At 42.7% G+C, this 24,491-nt stretch overlaps 1 long non-coding RNA gene across 1 annotated transcript in view; it reads right to left on the bottom strand.

Annotated features, from left to right (window-relative positions):
- The window catches only part of LOC128932365 (uncharacterized), a 50,054-nt gene extending 29,771 nt beyond the window's left edge, over nucleotides 1-20,283 (bottom strand). Inside the window, exon 1 of the long non-coding RNA XR_008482117.2 lies at nucleotides 19,962-20,283. This is a non-coding gene — a long non-coding RNA (uncharacterized LOC128932365). The remainder of the gene's footprint in view (nucleotides 1-19,961) is intronic.
- Between the last annotated feature and the right edge of the window lie 4,208 nt (nucleotides 20,284-24,491).

The following is a 24,491-nucleotide window of genomic DNA, read 5'->3' on the forward strand; positions in this document are numbered from 1 at the left end:
ACCTCACACCTGTTAGAATGGCTATTATCAAAAAGATAAAAGATTTGGCAAGGATGTGAAGAAAAGAGAACCCTCACACATTCCTATCACATTCCTGTTGATAGGAATGGAAATTAGTGCAGTCATGGAAAACAATATGGAGGTTCCTTAAAAGTTAAAAATACAACTACCATGTGATCCAGCCATCACACTACTGGGCATGGATTCAAAGGAAAGAAATCAGTATCTCCAAGAGATACCTGCACCCTCATATTTATTGCAGCATTATTCACAGTAGTCAAGATATGAAATTAACCTAAACATTCAAAGTGGAAGAATAAAAAAAATGTGGTATTTATGTACAATAAAATACTATTCAGCCTTTAAAAAAATAAGAAAATTTCATGCTGTTTCAAGGGAGTAGTTAAAAATAATAATAATAAAATAAGGAAGGCCCGACATTTGCATCAACACAGATGAACAGTGAGGGCATTATGTTAGGTGAAGTAGGCCACGTACAGAAAGGCCAATGCTGCATAATCTTTCTTCTACGTGGAATCTAAAAAAGCCAAACTCACAGGAGTAGAGAACAGATGCTAATTACCAGAGGCTGGGAGTGGGAGGTGGTTGGAGAGATGTTGGTCAAAGGATGCAAAATTTCAGTTAGATGGAGGAATATGTTCAAGACATCTATTGTGCAACACAATGACTACAGTTAGTAACAATGTATTCTATTCTTGAAAATGCGGAGAGTGGATTTTAAATGCTCTCACCACAAAAATATGGTAAGTATGTGGGGTAAGGCATATGTTAATAGCTTGAGTTAACCATTCCACAATGTATACAGATTTTAAAACATCATGCTGTACATACATCTATACAATTTTGTCAATTAAAATTTTTGAAATTATCCCCCTGCCCAAGGAGATTCTTCTTTCCTCTTGGCTTTTTTTGTTGTTGTTGTCATTGTTTTGCTTTTTGTTTTTATATGGAGTCGCACTCTGTCACCCAGGCTGGAGTGCAATGGCATGATCTAGGCTCACTGCAACCTCTGCCTCCCAGGTTCAAGCGATTCTCCTGTCTCAGCCTCCTGAGTAGCTGGGATTACAGGCATGTGCCACCACACCTGGCTAATTTTTTGTATTTTTAGTAGAGACAGGGTTTTACCATGTTAGCCAGGATGATCTCAATCTCCTGACCTCGTGACCAGTCCACCTTGGCCTCCCAAAGTGCTGTGATTACAGGCGTGAGCCACTGCACCCGGCCCCTTCTATCCTATTGTAAGTGATTACCCTATCTCCAAGCAATTTCCTCCCTCCATGCTAGGATCCACACAGCTTAGGTTTGCGATTGAGACATTCAGCATACTTGCTGGTACTTCTGTCCTCCGCAATGAGTCTATTTGCTCCTCCGTGGCTAAAACCTTGTTGCCAGTGTCCACATGCCTATCTGAGCACTGCCATTGTACACATCTAATAGGAGCTCAGTGGCTGAATCAATGACTGATGGTTTATAATATTTTTCAAAGGGCTTCTAGCTATTACTGTTATGCAACCAAATGGTTTTAACTCACAATTCTAAAACAAGAATAAAGACTAGAGTTATTTATACATGATCTTGGGATTGCTTGAAAATATCACATAGCATATGTATTTTCTTCACCCAGAAATGGATTTAGATTATACACATATGCTTGTTATCACCATTGTTGTGATATATGCGTAATTGCTCTCCTCCAAGAATAATCACAGTGGTACAGCTTTAAATAATATTACTTAATATATTAGGAATCCAACATCCATCAAAATAACGTGGCACTGCCTTATTTATGAGGTGCTAGTCTACTGCTATAGACACGATACCGGTTATCAAAACAAGGATGGATTTGACTTTCCGTAAAACTCTCCCCAAAACAGAAGCCTGACCTTAGCTCAGCACACTTTGTGTTTGGTATTAAACTGATAACATTTCATTGGCAGCACATGCATGAGACACAATGCTATAACTTGTGTAACACAGTATTTGATGTTCCTTTATCTCATCAGAGTTAGATTGAATCTTTTTATTCACCTTAGTTAAGTTCATTGGAATGTAATAAGCAAATTCTTTTTTATATAATATTACACAATGTGGACAGTGTCTTAAGTACATTTTTTAAAATAAGTCTCTAATGTTTTCTACACTCACTTGGATGTGATGTAGGCAAGAGAAAAATTTGCTCTTGGGTGTGGTATAGTTTATATGATTAAATGCTTTATTCATACTCATATGTCAATCTATTAGCGTGCTGTTAATTCAAATGTTACTATGATGTATTTTGTCCCCATTAGCACATTCATCACAGGTGGATGTGAAACTTAGACAAAGGTGTATGTTCTCATTAATGATGAGCAGCCTATTCATCTTGCTGGAATGTAATTAATGTGAGTTACAATCCTTAATTTTTCACTGTTTGTCATGATGCATATTTAGCATTTCTCTTGTCCTTTATCAACCACCTCCTTCTTATCACACAGCTCATTCAAAAAGACATATATTTAACCAAATCTGGTGCTTCATTTTAAAACTATTTTACTATGTATGTTTCTCAATGTTTGTGGCAGTTTCCAAACTGTGGGACTTCATACTGGATGTGTAACTACAAAAACAATATTAAGGGGATGATTTGGGCTACCATTTTTTTAATGTATGGGATTAATATAATTCATTTGCTGAATTAAATAAAAAGACTTTTCAAAGGTATATTTATATTCTGCAGTATAGCATCAACTGAATAGAATAGTTTTTTAGGTTACAGCAAAGAAAAAGCATGTTAAAAAATATACGCATTGCTATGTATTATACAGATGCATAAATACATACATGCATCTGGTGTTGTTCTATCTGTAAAAAGTGCTCTATATAAGATACCCCATTTAATCTCATAATAATTCCTATGAGGTAATAGTCCTATTATTATTTCCGTTTTACAACTGAAGAAACAAAAAGGCAGAGAGGTTAAGTAACTTGCCCAGAAGCACACAGCCAGTGTGTATGGATCCAGGCCCAGGAGGCCTGACTCCAGAGCTTGTGGACTGAATTCTGCCATGCTGCCTGTCATATTTATAACTCTGAACGAACTTCGTCATTTAATGGTAGTACAATATACATGAAACCTAAGCTAGGATTCTTATTTTACTTACATTCAGTGATGTTTTTATCATTTTGCTTTAATTTTACTCTATTGGCATAAATGTGTTGAGTGAAATATCTCTACACTATTTGCAAAACGATAAACTTTAAGCTCTTTGAGGTCAAAGAAGACATTTTATGTGACTTTATCCTCCCTGTACCTATATATTCATACACACACACACACACACACACACACACACACACACACAATGTATTTAATAGGTATTTTAACCAATAAATAAATGTTTTAAATTTAGGGCTCAAAGAAAATGAGATAAATTCAGCGTTGTACAGGTTACAACTGTGACGCTGTGCTAATCATGTATCTTAAAGGTTTTCAAATGAAATTCAAGCATTTGGCTGTGTCTCTTCTATTCCAAATAGCTGTTTCAAATTCATTGTTGAATTGGTATTGTAATGAGTATGATATTTCTTACTCCATACTCAGGTTTTCAGAAACTGTAACTCTTTACTTTTCTGCAACTGAACCGAGTACCTGTCTCAATAGAAACTCAAGCCTTCCTTCTGTCCTCTAGAGGAAAAGTGTTTTCCAATCCAATTCATAGGAACATAGATCAGAGCCTGCCTAATTGATTCATGGTAAATTTGGTCAACATAGAGTCTCCTCTTCTCCCAGAGGAAGCATGTCATCTATGCTCCCTCCACTGGCGGGGAGGCCTCGGGTCCTCAGCCTCCATCTGTCCACCAGGCATCTTCAGAAATGTAGGGATCTGGCCTGGTTCTCAGCTGTCTTCATCTCTTCATATTGGTACCCACCAGCATGGTGATGCTCGCATCTGGCCTCCAGCCAGGCCACTCACCCTGTACCTGTGACTGCCTTCCCCCACACTAGTTGTAAGACACCCTAGGTCTGCTAGCTCTTGACATGTCTAAACTGCTGTGGGCCATGAAGGAAAGAATTTCAGGCCTCTGTGTCCTCTTGGGGGCTGAAAATGCTCTGGGAGGTGGCCTCAGCCCCAGCTGCCTGCTCGCTGCACAGGAATAAGAGACCATCGTGGCTACACCCGCAGCTCTACACTGCCTTGCCGGCCAGGCAAGCAGAACTCCTAACCTGCCCGAGGGTCTGTCACCTGTGTGCATGGAACACGGGCGCAACGTAGAACCCCTGTGGGAGAGACGGTCACTAACTTCTAACTATTTTGATCTTCTTTAACTCTTTTAGGGGAGTACAGGTGGCAGCAGAGAGGCTGCTTCTACCATATCGAGTATTCTACCAATATGTCCTGTCTCATACATAAACCCAGCTTAGATCTTCATTGAGACCTTCATCCCCCACCCCATCACCTCTTAGGGCCAAAAAACCGCCTCGTACCTCATGGCATAAATGGGTGTGAGAAAAGTGGAGGGGAAATGCCATTCTGTGTTATCCTGCCACAGTGCCACAGGGAAAGCAGCAATCCCAACATTTCATTGAGGGTGTCGCAGAGCTCTTCCAGTCTAACAAACAGCCATGAAGTGGTTTCTTTGTCCTTTCTAGTGTTTATTAGCTGTTATTAGCAGTGCACTGGTTTCTTCTTTTTCTTCAAAGCAGCTTTCTACCTTTTCTTCTGTATTCAATTTGTTTTCCAAAGTTTCCCAATGCTGATGTTGGTTCAAACCTACAGAAAGAGTATGAACTACTTCCCTACACTAGGTCATGCCTGGCTGAAGGGAAAGAAACCCCTTTAGAAAGTACATTGAGAAACTGTAGCGATCTACTGTAATTTTTTTTAGTTTAAACGCAATTTGGGGGCCTGGTGCGGTATGTCACGCTTATAATCCCAGCACTTTGGGAGGCCGATGGGGGCAGATTACCTGAGGTCAGGGGTTTAAGACTAGCCTGGTCAACATGATGAAACCCTGTCCCTACTAAAAATACAAAAATTAGCCGGGCCTGGTGGCAGGTGCCTGTAATCCTAGCTATTCAGGAGGCTGAGGCAGGAGAATCACTTGAACCAGGAGGTGGAAGTTGCAGTGAGCCAAGGTCGCACCACTGCACTCCAGCCTGGGCAACAGAATGAGATTCTGTCTCAATAAATAAATAAATGCAATTTGGATGTAACCACTGCCATATTGTACACATTTTAAATGAAAACAATACTTTAGTAAATATCCTTATGGCAAAACATAAATAATTTCAAACCACACCCACCTTTAACTGTTCTCTGTGTCTCTGCATACCTAGTACCCCTGAATACTGTGAATCTGAGAGCACCAAGAATCCTCTCACTCATAAACAAAGACCAAGCACATATTGTCTTAAAATAACCGATTATCTGCCCATAAAGCCATATAACCCACACACATTTCATCGCAGGTTACCATGAAATCAAAGACCACCAGAGAGAGTTGCTAGCTGTCCGTTTTATGGTGCCTGCTTTGTTATGGTGGACTTTGCTTTTTTCTTCTTTACTTAACGTTCAACGTAAACCTCTCACTCACTGGAAAATTATTCACAGCACGTCAATAAAGCCAATGAGAGTTCTAGTGTTTTTGTTTTGTAGACATTACATAAACCATCCGATTTATGCCCAAATGGAGAGTGGAAATTCTTTTCATCTCAATTTTAAGCAAAAAAAAAAAAAAAAAAAAAAGGTGAGGTGGGGGCAGGCACCTATTTGTTGACTCCCCTTCTGACCTCAGGTCAGGAGCTGTCAGACTAGAAACACACACTCTACCAGTGTGTGCCTTTGAAGTTGTTCCCTTTCTGCCATGCAGTGCAAAGGGGCGTGCCAGCCAGTGTATGCCAACCTGTGTACCAGCTCCAAGGTGCAATACTACCTGTTGCTGTTTGATTCACCGCCACCTGGAGGTGAACTAGACAGATGGAGGCAGTGTGAGTTGGTGAGAGCAGCAGACCCCATCGTCCGGACAGCAGCTCCCTGAAAGGAAGTGCTGGCCCTTCCTTGGGCTTCCTGCCATCCCCAGGGTGATCCCTGTGAGCAGTGGTGGTCTGCTGATATTTCTGCCAGGCAGATTTAGGTGAATCGATCTCTCTGCATGGAGCTTTAAACCAGTGTGTGTGTGCTACACACTGAGCCCTTTCTTCCCCTGTCCCAGAAGAGGCTTCCCTGTTGGAACGAGGCTCTAAGCTTCGTACAATCAAAAGCCTTTGATTAAACCGGACCCAGTCCTTCTACTTGCCATGGCATTGTGTGACCGGGAAAGCAGCAGGGCTACAGAACAGCCCAATCTGTCACTAGGTGGGCTGACCAAAGCAGGGCTAAGCACACGGTTGATTTCAAGCTACGTTACATCTCCAAGTTGCAAAGCCAGCTATAAAGCAAGCCAGAAAAGCATACCCATAGGTGAATATTTGTCACAGACAGAGGCCACTCTGCCTCTGAGAGGGCTGTTGTCCTTCCCACTGGGAGCTTTTAAGCCACGTAGGGACAGCAACCATTTGAACAGAAAATTGTCCTGTTTCTAAATGATTTTAAGGAAGGAAGGAAGGAAGGAAAAGAAGAAAGAAGAAAGAAGGAAAGGAAAGAAAAAAGAAAGAAAGAAAGAGAAGAGAAGAAAAGAAAAGAAAGAAAGTAGTCTCTCAGGAAAGATAGTGCTTTTCTAACATCGAATTCATAATATACACACATAGTGACACACACACAAAAGGCCAGTTTATGAGAATTAACTCGAAGAGGTATCTGTTCATTCTGCTCTTCACTGGTCCTGGGCTTCACCACACACACTGTTTTGCCCAGTGGCGGTATGCATTCGCTCCCCTAGCCTCCCAGCCCTCCAGACGGAACTCAGGGGAGCTCCAGCTTACACCGGTCTTTACCAGAATCCCACCCAACCTGCAGAGCCAGAATGAGACATGCTGGTTCCCTGGGTCCTCGTTGGGGACCACTTTAAGTCAGTGTCCTTTAAAGAATCATTCAGCATTCATATAGTGAAAAAAGAGAGAGCGCTGCATAAAAGTGCGTAAGAGGACACCGTGACAGTCCCTTGCATAACGCCAAAGCCCTGAATTTAGCTGGCCCTCCCCTTCTCAGAGGGCACTTTGTTCACCACTTGTGGTTAACTCAAGCATGCTCCTTGCACGAGAGAGTTCTCCAGACCTTTCCCTGACCCTAAAGGGTACATCAACAGATTCCTTCAAACTGGATGCATTATTCTCCCTGAAATGCATCCTAAATACAATTTCCTCCATCCCTTACATTTCTACTCTGTTTAAAAGGTTCTTTAAGTGGATGTCTCCAGTACCACCTGCCCAGTTCAACCCTCATTCCAATTCTAATGTTCTATCCTCCCACAGCTCTGAATGGAGTTGAGATCTGACCTAGGGGTGGATTCCATGAGGAAGAACTGCGGGATCCAAGCAGTAACCATAGAGGAGCAGGTGAGGAGAGGGCACTAGTATCAGAAGCAAAGAGCATTAACAAGGTGAGAAGCCACCTGAACCCTGCATCTCTCTTGAGGCTGGGATAAGGGTTATAGTCACTGGAGGGCTTGAAGATAGTCTTGTACCCGAAGGCTCCCTGAATCACCTCTTCCACACAGACAGCCCCACTCCCCATTCCCCAGATGGGAGTCACTCACCCACCCCTATAAGTCTGGTCTTTGCAACAAATGAAAGGACATATATTCACTTGAGCTCAAGTTTCATCATTTCTTAAACTCATTGGTGTTAGAGTTCCATTTTTTTTTAAATGCCGACATTTGAATATTAGCATGTATTATCAAGAGCTATAAAACCAGGAAGAATACTAGGACAGCCTTATTGACACAGGGTATGTCTGAGGCATATTCGCAGTGAAGATTAATTTCTAACACATTTTCTTAAAGGCAGCTGCTCAGTGTCACCAACCACTGGCTAATTCATTAATATTATTCAGGGAAAAACATTTCTTCCATTTCATTTGTTAATAAATCTGTTTTCATTTTCATGGAAATCAGTCCCTTTCAAGTTCATTTAAGAGGAATATTTCATAACTTTCTAGTGTGGGAAGTATTTTTATTTAAATATTTGCAACAACTAACTGGAGGACTTAAACCTTTCATCTTTAAAGGTATTTTCCTGGTGGTTCATGATTGCTTTGTGGTTATAAAAGATGTGAAACTATTAAACATGACACAGAGAATTAAACAAAATGGAAATTAATTTCGGTTACATTGGCGCCATTGGTATTATTTATTATAAATTAATTAAATAGTAGGAATTTATTTTTACATTTGAAAATGTATAAGGTTATCATCTGCCTCATACAGAAAGAAACAAATGTCTGGAATAATAACATTAGTAGGGGAAAGTATGCTGCAAAATTTTTAATTCTATGCAACACCTTGAGAGGCCTATGCTGGCAGATCACAAGGTCAGGAGTTTGAGACCAGCCTGACCAACACAGTGAAACCCCGCCTCCACTAAATATGCAAAAATTAACTGTGCGTGGTGTCAGGTGCTTGTAATCCCAGCTACTTGGGAGGCTGAGGCAGGAGAATTGCTTGAACCTGGGAGGCGGAGGTTGCAGTGAGCCGAGATCACTGCACTCCAGCCTGGGTGACAGATTGAGACTTTGTTTCAAAAACAAAAATATTCTATGCAACTATTATTGAGTTTTTCTTAGTAAAAATAAATAAAGGTCAAAAAAAGGTGTATTCCGTAGTGTGAAATGCTTCTAGGAGAAGTATTTGATGGAGTGTTTCATGACGTCTTCCTCCTCTGAAAACGCAGCACTGGAGAACCATGGATACGATGGAATCACGTCATTGCCACTTTGTAGTTTTCGTTCATTTTATACCCAATAGATGAAGCAACATTTGTGTATGCCTGAGACTTGACATGATCAGGTCTTCGTCTTATTTTTTAGAAAGACAATATTTTACTCTATCTGTTTCTAATGTATTTTGTTTATTTATTTTGGAGACAAAGTCTTGCTCTGTCACTCAAACTGGAATGCAGTGGTGCTATCTTGGTTCACTACAGAGTTGACCTCCTGGGCTTCTGCCTCCGCCTCCCAAGTAGCTGAGACTATAGGTGCACATCACCACACATGGCCAATTAAAAAAAAAAAAAAATCTGTAGAGACCGGTGGGGGAGTCTCACTATGTTGCCCAGGCTTGTTAGACTCCAGGCCTCAAGTGATCTTCCCACCTCAGCCTCTCAAAGTTCTGGGATTACAGTCATAAGCCACTGCACCCAGCCCTAACGTATTTTGGATGTAAATCATTTTGTTATTACATATGAACTCATTCTGTAGATATGCAAAGTATGTCAGAAAGGAAAAAGAAACAATGCATGACAATCAGCACAAGTCACTGTACGGTGACCACCTGCCACAGAAAAGTAACCTGAATCCCAAGTTAAAACCAAGCCTTGGTCCAGAAGGAACAGAATCACTTTCAGAATGTCTTGGCATTAGTCAACCTGACTTCCAGAAATAATTGTACATAATAATGAGAAAATGTTCATCGTGATTATTTTCAGTAGCATAGTACAGCCAAGCCCACAAAAAGAGGAAGTTTTTGTTGGTAAGGCATTTCATTTAAACATTGAAATCTGGTGTAATGTGAAGTATGAAATAAGTTTTGAAAGGAAGCTGATGATTAAGAAGAAATGCAGTGGGCATTTAATAAGTGTAGGAACCGCAAGATAATTAACTGGCATGCATAAAGATTCATGCTTTATACCAAAATTTTAATTTTGCACATAAATGTGCCTGATGTAGGCAGCATTTAATCACCTAGCTGACAGGAGTAACTACTTTCATTTAACCTTGACTGAAGATCATGAATTCTAACAGGTTTAATTGGATACATCATTTAACAGAATGAACAGAGCAAATTTTTCTCAATTCATAGGTTCTGATTGACATGCACCAGCAATAAGGCGTTGCACAATTACAGCTGCTCTTCATTCCTGCCCTGGGCAGCAATTGCCATAGTGATGTGACACCGCTGGATCACTGTGGCACGGGAACGATACTGAATCTCCCCTTGTTTTGAAAAGGGCAATGCTTAAAAAAAAGAAAGAAAGAAAGAAAGAAGAAAAAAAAGAGGGGGGCTGAAAAAGAACAGGGCTTGGACTCTTAATTTTTTTTCATATTAATCAGATTAATATGCACATCCTGTAAGGAAAGGGGTATGTTTTGTCATCAGCCCCATGGAAAAATGGAGAATAATGACATTATCTTTTATGTGTTTAGCACCGTTTTTTTCGGAACGTTAAAAAAGACTGTAGTCACACGAAACAGACTCAAAAAAGAGGACCTAAAAGCAAATCACACCAGCTTGAAGCCTCCAGTCCTTCTAAAGGAACTGCAGTGTGATGTGGGCTGGTAGCACTACTCCCTATGCTGGAAAAGCTGCTGCTGCCTTCACCAGGAGAGTGGGCATCTCTGCCACCAGAGTTCAACTCTCCCCGGGGACATAGACCCCGGTGTGAGGGCGGGTAGAAGACAGCATTCAAAATAATTCTCTTTTTCTCTCTTCCTTTGCTTCACTTACAAAAACCCAAATGAATAGAGGATGATGAAAAACAAGAGAAAGTAAGTTTCCGAAATAAAATTATAAATCTTTTCCATAAAAGATTTATAGCAGATACAATGAACAATATCCAATCTTAGGAAATTGCTCAGGGGGCTAAATTCTATATTTCTTGGCCAATCAAACAGCTCAACTATCTTTACAAATATTCTAGAAAGAATCAGAAAATTTAGATCTCAAGAAACACTCTACAAGTTCTGTTAGTTTCAGATATGAGGGAAAATGTTAAAATACTAATTTTAGAAGACTTTCAGCCGAGCATAGTGGCTCATGCCTGTAATCCCAGCACTTTGGGAGGCTGATGCTAGGGGATCACCTGAGGTCGGGAGTTCGAGACCAGCCTGACCAACATGATGAAACCCCGTCTCTACTAAAACCACAAAATTATCTGGGTGTGGTGGTGCATGCCTGTAATCCCAGCTACTTGTGAGGATGAGGCAAGAGAATTGCTTGAACCTGGGAGGCAGAGATTGCTGTGAGCCGAGATCGCGCCATTGCACTCCAGCCTAGGTGACAAGTGCAAAACTCTGTCTCAAAAATAAATAAATAAATAAAAGACTTTCCTCTACAAACCAAACATGAATAGTTACTTGGATTCTGGCACTCTGAATTAAAATCTTTTAAAAAATTAATAGTTACTATTGTTTCTTCTTTTTTTAATTTAGTTTTATTTTTTGTGGAGATAAGGGTCTCCAAACATTGCCCCGCCTCCACCCCTGAAGTGCTGGGGTTTCAGGTGAGCCACCGCCCCTGGCCCACTGTTGTTTCTTTGCTTTCCACTCCTCACCCTTGGTCAGCAAACCTGTTCAATTATCAGAATACCTCCACTCCTGCAGGCCTGGTGTTCCTAGCACTGCCCCCTCCCCACGTGACTGTCAGTAAACGTGAACTTGCTTATCATTTCCCTTTTACTCATCACCGCCTCCTCACGCCACCCCTGCAATACTACCCAAACTGGGGGCCCTGGACCAGAGACACTGCATCCGACGTGTCCATATCCCCCCTTCCCAGAGGGGTGCCTCGTGGCTAACCCACAATTATTCAGTAAGCTGGGGTCGGGGAGGGAGGGCGCGCAGAGTGGAGAATCAGAAGCTCCTGCTCTTCCTTCCCGTCTTTTCCTTCCCCTACCTAGTCTTCTGCCTTCTCTCTCAGTTTTGTCTTTCTTTCCCACTCTTCTAAGCCTTGCAAATATTCACTCAGCAGAGGTTTATTATGCACCCGCTACATGGCCAGGCTTGGTGCTGGGCACAGGGGCCTCCAAGACGCCCAAGACAAAGCTTCCCTCCCACGGGAGTCCCACGGGGGAGTCGGAGAGAAGCCTGTCCTGACAGCATAATGCTATTTGTACTGTCCTGATGAGCAACAAGGCTGTGCCACTCAACAGAGGGTGGAGATGTGACGACCTCTGACTGGGGTTCAGAGAAGCTTTTGCGAAGGAGATGGCATACTCAAATGAGGAGCTACTTTGGAAGCCTGGCAAGTTAAATAGAGAAAACGGCATCTGCAAGATTCTCGGGTGTGAACTAGCATGGCTTAGCTTCAGTAAGGAAAGGAATTCTGCGAAGCAGGAGTAGAGGCAGGGTAGGGAAGCAGGGAGCGAAGCTGGAGGGGTAGACAGGAGCCAGTCCACAGAGGTTCCAGGGTGGCCAGCCAAGGCAGCCACATGCTCTCCCATGGAGGTAGGGGAGCATGGATGAAGGCTGGCTGGAGGATCGGCCTGTGGTTTGGAAGTGTAATCCCGACCGCTGATGTGAGGAATAGATTTGAATGAAAGAAGAACAGTGAAAGTCTAGAGAGGGATTTCAGGTTTCAGTGGCTCTTACACACCCTCCTCCCCATCCCTCTCTTCAACAGCAATCCCTGAATTCCTGAATTCCTGTGTTCTTTCTTTCTTTCCTTTCTTTTCCATTTCCACCTTTTCCCTTTCCCTCCAAAATAAACACAAATGATATTCCAAAGAATTTTTGAACAAAAATCTTTGACATTTGGTAACAGTCAGTAAAGAGGTTCAAGTCTCCAGAGCATCCTGCAGTTCCAGTGAGTTCCCTGCTCTTTTCCATTCGCACTGAGGAGAGGGAGGAGGGAATGGCCCGGCAGGAAGGACTTTCATTAGAGACAAGGAAGACAGTTAAGAAATGTCTGGGCCCAGTCTTCCCCAAGGGGAAGAATCCTCAGAGTCTTCCCTCAGAGCCGCAGAGACTGCTGAGGAGACCCTTGTCCCCTGCTCCCAGCATGGGGTCTCAAAGGGGCCCCCAGGGCACCTGGGCTGAAGCCAGCATCTTCATCTATGTAATGCCTGCCCTTGGTGCTCTCCCTTCCTCCTGACCTCAAGTATCAGCTGCCCTGCACACCAGCGCACCTTAGTTGCAGACGCACATGTCACCCTGGCATGGTTTGGATCTGGGTTCCCACCCAAATCTCGTGTTCAGTTGCAATCCCCAGTGTTGGGGGTAGGGCCTGGTGGGAGGTGATTGGATCACAGGATGGATCCTTCATGAATGGTTTAGCACCACCCCTGACTTGGCACTGTCTAGAGAGTGAGTTCTCATGAGATCTCATGAGCAAGATGGACCTCTCTCCCCACACCTCTTCCTCTGGCCATGTAAGACGTGCCTGCTTCTCCCTCACCTTCCACCATGATTGAAAGTTTCCCATGGCCTCCCCAGAAGCTGTCATGCCTCCTGTACAGCCTGCAGAACCAACCGTGAGCCAACTAAACCTCTTTTCTTTATAAATTACCCGTCTCGGGTATTTCTTTACAGCAATGCAAGAACACACTATTAGACAAATAGGTTGCTGTATTCTTCTGCAAGGCTCCCATAACAAAGTACCACACACTAGGCAGCAGCTTCAATAACAGAGACCTAATTGTCTCATGGCTCCGGAAGGTTGGAAGGACAAGATCAAGGTGTTGGCAGGGCTGGTTCCTTCTGAGGGCGGTGAGGGAGAATCTGCTCCATGCCTCTCCTGAGCTGCTGGGGGTTTGCTGACAATCATTGCTGTTCCTTGGCTTGTGGAAACATCACCCTGACCTTTGCCTCTGTCTTCTCATGGTGTCCTCCCTCATGTGTGCATTTCTGTCTCAAAATTCCCCTTTTCCTAAGGACACCAGTCATATGGGCTCAGCACTCATCCTAAGGACCTCATTTTAACTTCTGCTAAAATGTAAAGGTCTCTATGAATCCTATCTCCAAATAGTTACAGTCTGAGGTACTGGGAGTACCAGAATTTTGAGGGAACACAATTCAACCCATAACAGCTACTAAAAGCTGGACACAGTGCTGTGAACTGCAGGGGAGGATGGTAAAAAGATGGTCCAGATGGCCCCTGACCTCATGCCCTCACAATTCAGTGAAGGGGCGGGTTGATGTGCACATGAGGGTGAAGAATATCAGGGGATTCATGGCTCATGGGAGCCGTACTGCCCCCACTGCCTGACAGTGAGGCAGTGAGAATCAAAGCCCATTCTCTGGCAGGGCACCCACTGCAACAACTTCCAGGAGGAATGAGGACCACGGTCCCCTCAGGTCCATTCTCGCAGGGAGGATTAAAATACAAGCCTGGCTCACGGCACTCTCCTCCCTTCTTCCCAGGAACAAATTATCTGGGCTTCTCGGTGCCTCAGGCTCAGTACCGTCTCTGTTGCTGAAGCTGCCCAGTTTGCAGTGCTTTGTCATGGCAGCCTTGCAGAGGGATACAGCAGCCTAATTGTCTAATAGATTGTTTAACAAGAAGGTTCTAGAAGGAAAAGGGATAACGTTCTTCTTGGTGAAAGATTGTCCACCTTGCCAGATGTGCTGCCGTCAATGCAGTTTGAAGACATATTAGATAGCCTTTGCAGTATCCGGTCCTTCATCCTAATTTGGTTAAATGGTCCAGATCAGCTCTGCAGGGACATAACTAAGAGCCAGCTGTTTGGGGAGCAGGGAGAAGTGTAGAAACTGTGGAGGGTTGGAGGGGGCCTGCTTAACTGCTTGAGGAATTTTCAGTGGTGGCTAAATCAGGGCCAGCCTAAAAAATAATTCTACACACCCAAGGAATACTGACTTAATTTCTTTCCTCAGTTCTGTAAACGATTCTTTCCCATTTCCTGTTAGGCACTTGGCCTCAGTTTCCCAAGATATAAAGTAGACTGATGGTGCCCAGGTGTGGTGGCTCAGACCTATAGTCCCAGCACTTTGGGAGGCCAAGGCAGGAGGATTGCTTGAGCCCAGGAGTTCAAGACCAGCCTGGGTAACATAGGGAGAGCTCATCTCTACTATAAATAAAAATTAGCCAGGCATGGTGGCATGTGCCTGTAATCTCGGCTATTCTTGAGGCTAAGATGGGAGGAGGATCACTTCAGCCTGGGAGGTTGAGGCCAAAGTGAGCTGAGATTGTGCCACTGTACTCCAGCCTGGGTGACACAATGAGACCCCCATCTCAAAAAATAATAAATAAATAATAAAACAGTCTGTTTCACTTATTATGACAGCTCAGTAGTCCCCAAAGGGACTTTGAGATGCTCATGTAAGTTGCATATCGGGGGAGAGTTATCATCGTTTTTACTATTATTTCCAGTGTTAATTTTTTTCATTAAAATATCATGAACAAAATTATACATAATGCTGTGTCTATAAATGCCTTCCCAAATGCTGTGTGGGCATCAACAGTTTCCTTTCTTCATGGAAGTTCTTTATAAACATTAAATGAGCAGATGATTTGTTGAAAGAGAACAGCAAGTTAGAAACAAGCACACACAGAAAACAAATGTTCTTTTTTGTTTTTTTGAGACAGGGTCTAGCCTGCCACCCAGGTTGGAATGCAGTGATGTGATCACAGCTCACTGCAGCCTCAAACTCCTGAGCTCAAGGGATCCTCCCACGTAGCTGAGACCTCAGGTGTCCACACATGCCCAGCTAATTTCTTTTTTCACTTTTTGTAGAGACAGGGTTTCCCTTTGTTGCTCAGGCTTGTCTTGAACTCCTGGCCTCAAGCCATCCTCCCGCCTTGGCCTCCCAAAGAGCTGGGATTACAGGCATGAGCCACCTCGCCCACCAAAAACAAATTGTCCTTTTGCTATTTCAACAATGATTCTTCTTAAACACGGCTTTTCTTTTCCAAATCTCCCTCTTCTCACCATCCCCCTCCACCAAAGAAACAGGCAACTCTCTTGAACATCATGTACACTCACAACCTTCATTTTCCTACGCATTCTTTCCACTTATCCTCGGTGAGCTCTGCCGTTGCAACTGGCTCAGTTAGGGCCCACCTCCTTGGCCCCCTTTCCCCATCACACCAGCAGCGGGAGGTTCTGCTACTACACACTGCCCCAGCTCCCCAGCCCTGGCTCCCTCCCTCTGAGCTATCCATACACCGATACACCACAGCCCTTCGAATCTCACCTTAAAAGCCTCCCCTGCATGTCATCTTGACGGCAGCTCTCCATACAAAGTGTTTTGGGACACTCTGTATTAAGTGTGTTATTGGCACTAATGGCACACACAAATCAATTGTATTAAATCTTCATGACTTCAGGTAATTTTTCTGGGAAAATGACATTCTCCATTTCCCCCCAGGATTTTGAATTTGTCTGCATGTTCTTTTTCCCACATCGGTGCTGTTTCGAACAAACGACAAAAATTACATAAACTGTCGAATCTCCTTTTCTTCCATTTCCCTACTGCACCTTCTCATTGTGTGAATTGGCACAGGCTCCTGAACGCAATTGTGTTTACTTCTGGGCATACTGTATAATTTAACTTTTCTGCAACATAAAATAAGTCCGCGGCAATATTTTTACTTGTTCTGACAATGTCCAAAGTTGTCTCTCACTGTTTTTATTTAAAGGAACTAGACACAAACCTGGCTGCTTTAACCACGGCCTCTGGGAGGGCTACAGCTGAGAAAATCCGCTGTCAGGAAGAAGTGAATAGAACTAACAAGACTATTGAGCGCGCCAACAGATTAGTGAAAGGTCTGGAGGTGAGGTCCTACAGGGCAGACTAATGAAGCAGGCTGCAGAAAGCGCCTCTTTGTTATACACTACTGATCTGGCAATAACAGCAGCACTTAGCAAAGAGCCTGATGAGCTGAAAAAATTATGTCATTATCATTCATTTTTTTTCATAATAGAAACATGTTTTTGACCTTTACATTTTCTTACATTTTACCATGCTGTGGCCCGTATTAACTGTAAGATTACCTAGTGACTAGCATGTTCACGAAACCCTACAGGCAAGAGAACATTCGCTCCTTCCTGAGTATTGACAAATAAAGTTGATGCAATAAAAAAAAGCAAAAGACTTTATTTGGAACAATTAGACAATGCTAATGACAGAGCACTAGGTTGGTTTTCCACGAAGCGCCATGCAATTTGTCCGACTTAGTTAAGGAATATGATAATGCCCTAATTATCTGTCTAAGATGTGCCCTGGATATTACAGAAGAGACAAAGGATGAAGAGTGGCAAACCATGAATTATCCGAAATAATCCATATTGTTAAAGGTTGGCTCCTGAGAAAGTCTGGTCACTGGCAGCTTTCTCATTTGCCATTCATCTATTGTTAATTTCATCTTTTGTATATATTCAAATTTTTTTCCCTGGGTTAACATGTGTTAGTAGAATGTCTCTTCTTGTTCCCTGCCATTGTTGGAGGCATGTTTTTTGCAACCAGCAGCTTTCCATGCCTTTTTTTTATTTTGGTAACTGGACGTAGAGTGGGCCAAGAAAGCCTCAACCCACTGCTAATTAAACAGATTTATCCAACTGGATATTGTTAGGAGAATTTAAAATATAAATTGATGAGTGCTTGTTTGGTGCCATTTGAAGTAAAAACTGAAAGGATTTATCGGCTGAGGAGAAAGTCTCAGTGCCTCAGATGAAAGCCAGAAAATCTAATGAATTTAAATGTATCCCACCAGGGTGGCCATATTTCTTCTCACTGTGAGACACTGATGTCTCTCAAATTAATGGAAGTAAATTACTATCTTAATCTGACAAATCTATCGCTGTTTTATCAAATCAGTTTGCCAGCTCCCAAATAGATGAGGGGAAATAGTAGAGGAGTATCAGTGGACTTCTTTCAAAAGAGTCGTAGGCACCCAATAATCTAAAAGCCCATTTGTCCCGACCTCTGCTGTCTTAGTCTCACTTCCTCGGATCGAGTTCTTTATGCAAAAATACCTATAGGAAGAAGCTTTAGGCAATAACCACGCTTGAAGCCCAGAAAGGGATGGACATCTGCCAGCATTTTCTGTCTGTTGCTCTACCTTTTCCAGCATAATGAATCTGTGGCCTCCAGAGAACATTCTACAAGGACTGTGACGCAGGACACCTGCAGGGAGACCTGGCTCTCATGAGCAGCTTCCACTTTGTGTGCAGCCTCCTTTGCAAGCCAGACCCCATGCAACCTGTTGAGAAACCACATTGCCATAACTAACCCATCAAGTCAATTCTACCACCCCATGGTGGAAACGCTCAGTGTGTCTACTCCAAACCTTCTTTGTTGAAATACTTGTGCCATTTATTTGGAGGCATCCTATAGCCAACCAGAGTGTTGGGGACTCCATAGCCATGTGGAAAAGCATGCGCTCCTGTGCTTACTTCCGGGATGACGGAAGCCAACCACGTAAGTGTCACAGAAACACTGCCATCTCTGCTTCTCTGGCATACTGGGCAACTAAGGCTTATTTCCTACAAGTATGTCTTTCTTTCTTAAGTTGTGTGTTCTTACTACTTAAATGTTTTGATAGTTAACCCATTAAATGTTATCATTCCGGAGGTGGAGTTTTTTTTTGTTTTGTTTTTTTTTTTTTTGCCAATCAGTTTGAGCTTTATGAGGTTGCTCAGGTTAGCCTTGAACTGATAACCTCGCCTTCGCGAGCGCCATGACCTCCGGCGGGAGCCACTTTGGACCCCGCCGGAGGTGTTTGCTTTAAAATATAACTTTTCCCTTCTTTTGCTTCTGTTCTATTCATATACTCGTTCGTATTTTCTCCTTCTAGTTTTTCTTCTCTTCAATATGCTCTCCTTCTTGCCTTTTTTGGAAAAATCTTCCTGTCTTCTTGTCCTTCCTTCCTTCCTTCCTTTCTTCTTCCTTCTTTCCTTCCCTTCCCCCCTTCCCCTCTCCCTCCCTCCCTCTCTCCTTCCCTCCTTCCTTCTTTCCTTCTTTCCTGCCTGCCTGCCTTCTTACCTTCCCTCCTCCTTTCTCATTTCATTCCGTTTTTTTCTGATATTTTTACTGCATTTTTCTGAGTTACAAGTAAATCTAATTACTACTGATCTTTTTTAAAGATAATTTTTTGGAACAAACTATTAAATTTTTGTCTCTGTGAAAAAATGGTCTGCTACAATAAGTTCTGTGTTTCCAGTTTTTAAATTATTTTGGAATAATCAGGGTCTGCATTGTAAGTTCTGAGCATTTCACTCTCTTTGGTGTTGTATCTATTAAGCCACTTCATTATTATTTTAAATCATTCTTTGGTATAACTCATTATTAAATGTCGTTATAAGAATTGTTTTCTCCAAGACTGTTTCATTACCATCGTGAAATTCATTTCATTTGCATGTTTGTAAAATTAGTACAGATTTTAAAAATAAAATGTAGAAGTGTTACTAAGACGTGTTGCTTTAAAATAAATTGCTATCTTTTTGAGAGAAATTTCAAACCATGAATAAAAACATTAAGAATATATACGTCTTCAATTCAGGAATCCCATTGCTAGGACTTTATCCTAAGGAAATACAAATGTAGCAGCCAGCACGGTGGTTCACGCCTGTAATCCCAGAACTTTGGGAGGCCAAGGTGGGTGGATCATGAGGTTAAGAGATCGAGACCATCCTGGCCAACATGGTGAAACCCTGTCTCTACTAAAAAATACAAAAATTAGCTGGGATTGGTGGCACATGCCTGTAGTCCCAGGAGGCTGAGGCAGGAGAATTGTTTGAAACCAGGAGGCAGGAGATTGCAGTGAGCTGAGATTGCACCACTGCACTCCAGCCTGGCGCCTGGCGACAGAGCAAGACTTTGCCTCAAAAAAAAAAAAGAAAAAGAAAGAAAGAAATACAAATGTGGCAAGCATTCACCACTAGAATATTTGCTACAGCACTGTTTACAATAGCTATAAAGTAGAAATTACTTCATGTCCCAAAACTGAATACTGGTGACAAAAGTTCGGGTCCTCCATAATATAAATTATCATATACTTATTAAAAATTATATTGTAGAAGAATATTTTTCATCATCTGAGAAAAATTTTTTAGTATATTTTGAAGTAAACAAATCAGGTTACAAAATAAGATATATGCTGTGATCTCAGTTTGGTAACACATTGCCACCCACCTCCGCATCTACTTTCCTGACTTGTTCGGCCTTCGTAGACTGGATCTTTCAAGCATTTTTTTCCTTTGCAGCGAGAGTGAGGTTTAGCTTGTCAGTAGAGGGCGCAGGAGCGACATCGCAGAAGGAAGGCGCTACCCCACTACCCTCACCGGGGTTACTGGGCTTCCATTCTGTTTTTCTTCTTGCTCCTCACCACTGCCAGAAGCCTCTGCCCCTGCCGCACACCCAGAGCATGCACCTTCTCTGCAAGTTCTCAGAGATCCGCAGCCGGCGACCCCCAACAGGGGCACCACTCACCCCAGGTCTCCACCTGTCCTGCCAACAAGCTGACTCTGTGCCCCAGCTGCCTCTGAACACCTGTCCTGCAGACATATGTTCTCTGCTTGCCGCAACCATGGACCTGTTCTGGGTCAGGCAGCCCGGAGAACTCCACCATTCAATGGAGCTGAAAAATCTCTTTTCCTTCACTGTCTGAATCCGCCATGGGGAAGAGGACCTCCTTCAAAGTGGTTCCTCCCCTGATTTTCGTCCTCAGCCCTAGGATATTCTTTCAAGCATTGTTTCGCCTTCCTAGTTATGCCTACATTATAGTTAACTGTTCTTTGTAATAGATTTTCCCTTCCAAATTACTGTGTGGTTTCTGTCTCCTGATTGGACTTTGACTAATAAACATGTTTATGTAGAGAGAGAAAAAAAGAATGAAACAAAAACCAAAACATGAACAGTGGTTAACTCTGGGTAGTATAATTAGAGGTTGCTTTTATTCTGGTCTTTGTGATTTGCAATATTTTCCAAAATATTTTGTAAGGAGCTTTTATTTCATGTATTTATTTTAGTTTCTAGTTTTAAGATTGTTGTGCTACGTATTTACCTGTGTAACAGACCTGCATGTTCTGCACGTGTGTCCTGGAACGTAAAGTCAAATAAAATAGGATTATCGCGCTTGCAAAAGTTGAGTCTTAATAGTTTATGTTCTTGCTACAAAATTAGATTCAAAACCAAAGTGATCCTGTTAATGTGTCTTTTCAGTGAGCAGAGTGGGTGAAGCTTGGCTGACAGTGGGACCACACAGAGCCATGCGATTCCTGCTAAGAACAACTGGCCTCTACACAGGGATCACCCACTCTCGGCTCCCTGAACCTTGGATTTTAACTTCTGAATTCTGGTTTTAAAGTCAGCCTTTTTAAAAAGGAATTTCTTCTTATTTAACTGAAATTGCTGATCTCTGTATGGTTCCAATTTTAGTATATGCTCTGCTGAAGTGAGTGCTAAAGTCACCCTTTTAATGTGAAAGTACTAGAAGTGTTTTTGTAAATAGTACAATGATTTTTAAAATTTTTTTATTTTTGAGACAGGGTCTCGCTCTGTCACTCAAGCTAGAGTGCAGTGGCATGATCACAGTTCACGGCAGCCTCAACCTCCTAGGCTCAGGTGATCCTCCCACCTCAGCCTCCCTAGTAGCTGGGACTACAGGCACACACCACCATGCCCAGCTAATTTTTTGGAGAGAGAGAGAGAGAGAGTGTATGTGTGTGTGTGTGGAGATGGAGTTTTGCCATGTTGCACAGGCTGATCTCAAACTCTTGGGCTCAAGTGATCTACCTGCCTTGGCCTCTCAAAATACTCGGATTATAGGTGTGTGCCATCGTACCCAGACCAGTGATTTTTAAGAGTTCTATATTATTCGTGAAAAATACATCATGCAATATTATTGCAGCCTTCTGCTTTTTAGAGAGATGTTTCTATACAAAGAGCAAATTGGCTTGTTGCTGTTTCAGCAGAAGTACCACTGATGTCCGAAGGGAAGCCGTGGTAGGCAGAATTCTAAGATAGTCTTCCAGATACTCAGCCTGCAGTGCACACTCCCTCTCCCAGTTATTCAATCAAACACTGCCAGGAAAGGATTTTGCAAATGTAATTAATGTCCCAAGCCAGTTGGCCTTAAGACAGGAAGATTGTCCCAGTGGGCCTGACATAATTATATGAGCCCTTTAAAAGTAGAGGATTTTCTCTGGCTACTTGCAAAAGAGGATCAAGTCAGATTGAGAGCACAAGGGGCTTCAACATTGCCACGTGTGAATTTTGAAGATGAAGGAAGCCAAGTGGTGGGAGTGTGGGCAGTCTCCGGGAGATGAAAGCAGCCCCAGGCTGACAGCCAGAAAGGGAACAGGGACCTCAGTCCTGCAGCCACGGGGAACAGAATTCTGTCACCAATCTGAAGGAGACTGGAAGCCCAGGCCTCCAGATTAGAATAGAGTAACTAGAAAGCAAACAGAGTAGATCTAGCTGGATGCCACTTATTTTTCAGGGTTCAGTGACACAGACTGGAAGCCCCTTGAAGGGACAGCATCTTCTTTGGAATTATGACCCTTTATTCCCATACATCAATGTGATTGTCCTTGTTGAATAACATTTCCCCACTACCAACATACACAGTGTTCTGGATTAGGGATTAATATTCTGGATTATACAGTCTGTGGATTACAGAGTCTAGTTGTTGGCCATACTAGATTGCTTTTCTTTCTTTGTATCCCTTGAGAATTTGATTACAAAGAGTGACTTCATGGTGAGCAAAGACTTGGGAAATGACTAGTATTTTTTTTTTTTTGAGACAGAGTTTCATTCTTATTGACCAGGCTAGAGTGCAATGGCACTATCTCAGCTCACCGCAACCTCCACCTCCTGGGTTCAAGTGATTCTCTTGCCTCAGCCTCCCAAGTAGCTGAGATTACAGGCACATGCCACCACACCCAGCTAATTTTGTATTTTTAGTAGAGACAGGGTTTCTCCCTGTTGGTGAGGCTGGTCTTGAACTCTCAACCACAGGTGATCCGCCCGCCTTGGCCTCCCAAAATGCTGGAATTGCAGACATGAGCCACCGCGCCCGGCCATGACTAGTATTTTTTATGTTTTGGTTATGGTTTTGAAATAGAATCTTTTTTTTTTTAGACAAAGTCTCACTCTGTCACCCAGGCTGGAATGCAGTGGCGTCATCTTGGCTCACTGCAACCTCCACCTCCTAGGTTCAAGCAATTTTCCTTCCTCAGCCTCCTGAGTAGCTAGGGTTACAGGCACCCTCCACTATTCCCAGCTAATTTTTTTAATTTTTTTTAGTAGAGACAAGGTTTCACCATGTTGGCAAGGCTGGTCTCAAACTCCTGACCTTGGAATCCACCCTCGCAAAGTGCTGGGATTACAGGCATGAGCCACCATGTGCCCAGCCCGAAATGGAATCATTTCTTATTTAGTAATCAATCTCTGGTTTCTAACACGCTTATACTCCTGTTTTCTGCTCCCCTCCCCCTTCCATCTTTCTCATAGTTTTTTTTCCCTTATCTTCCTAATATAATCTCTCTACTTTGGTTACTTTTTGCTTTTCTTATCATTATTTTTTGATACGCGTAGCCATTTTTCCCACTTTCTATTTTGTTTTTGGTCAGTTGCACAAGGGTAGTAGGAAATAAGAGGTATATACATGTTATGGGAAACTTTAAGTGATTTTTCCTATCAGCTTTCAAGTCCTTAATTATAGTTTGAAATCTGGTTCGAGATCACTTTAATGATTTCTACGAGTAATGAGAGGAGAGCTAAGCTCTTAATAGAGGGAAATGAATTTGGAAAGTCCTGAAGAGAAGTTTGTCACTTTGAATTTAGATGACGTCACCAAGGTAAAACAAAATTGCTCCCCTGGGGCAGGAGTCTCCAGGGGTGGATCTTCCACCAGCAGCCAGGCCTTCTCTGCTCTCTGAGCGAGTTGCTTTTATGCCAGTTTCCTGATCAGAATTAATCCTGGTCCACTAATTCCTAATAACTCTACACACAGTTATTTCTCCAGTTTCCTATAGCCATGTCAACAATAAGGCAAAATAACACTTTATTTCACTTTCGATAGCTGACTGGGAATTGAACGACAGAAGCCGTGAAATCACAGTGAAACTCCATGACGTGATCAAGTTGGAAGGGTAGTGATGCATGTTTTCTCTGTTGACAAGACTGACATTACACGTTTGAAAAGTCTCTATTGCTGTTTCAATCTGCACTCACCAAGAAGGAAAATTATTTGAAAAATCGAGCTGAAAATTCAGCTAGGAGATGAGTTCTTCACCTGCCCTTCCTCTACACCGTAATTTCCTTAGGAACACTTTCCCACTGGAGAAACTGGAAATAACCCAGCGCAGTCAATATGAGTCAGAATGAAGGTTAAACTCACAGGACGTCTTCTTGATGAGTGGTATGGGTTGAATTGCATCCCCAAAAAGGTGTACATTGAGGGAACTACCAGTGCTTAAGAATGAGATCATTTTTGGATCTAAGGTCATTGCTGATGGAATGAGTTAAGATGAGCTCACATTGGAGGAGGGAGAGCCCCTAATCCAATATGACCAATAAGGTGTGCTCAGAAAGAGGGCAGTTTTGGACACAGAGACAGACACACAGGGAGAAAGCCACGGGAAGACTGAAGTCATGCTGCCAAAACAAGGGATCACCAGGAGCTCAGACAGAGGCCTGAACGATCCTTCCCAGAACCTT

This window comes from Callithrix jacchus, chromosome 6 (assembly GCF_049354715.1).
Source record: "Callithrix jacchus isolate 240 chromosome 6, calJac240_pri, whole genome shotgun sequence".
NCBI classification, from domain to species: Eukaryota; Metazoa; Chordata; class Mammalia; order Primates; family Cebidae; genus Callithrix; species Callithrix jacchus.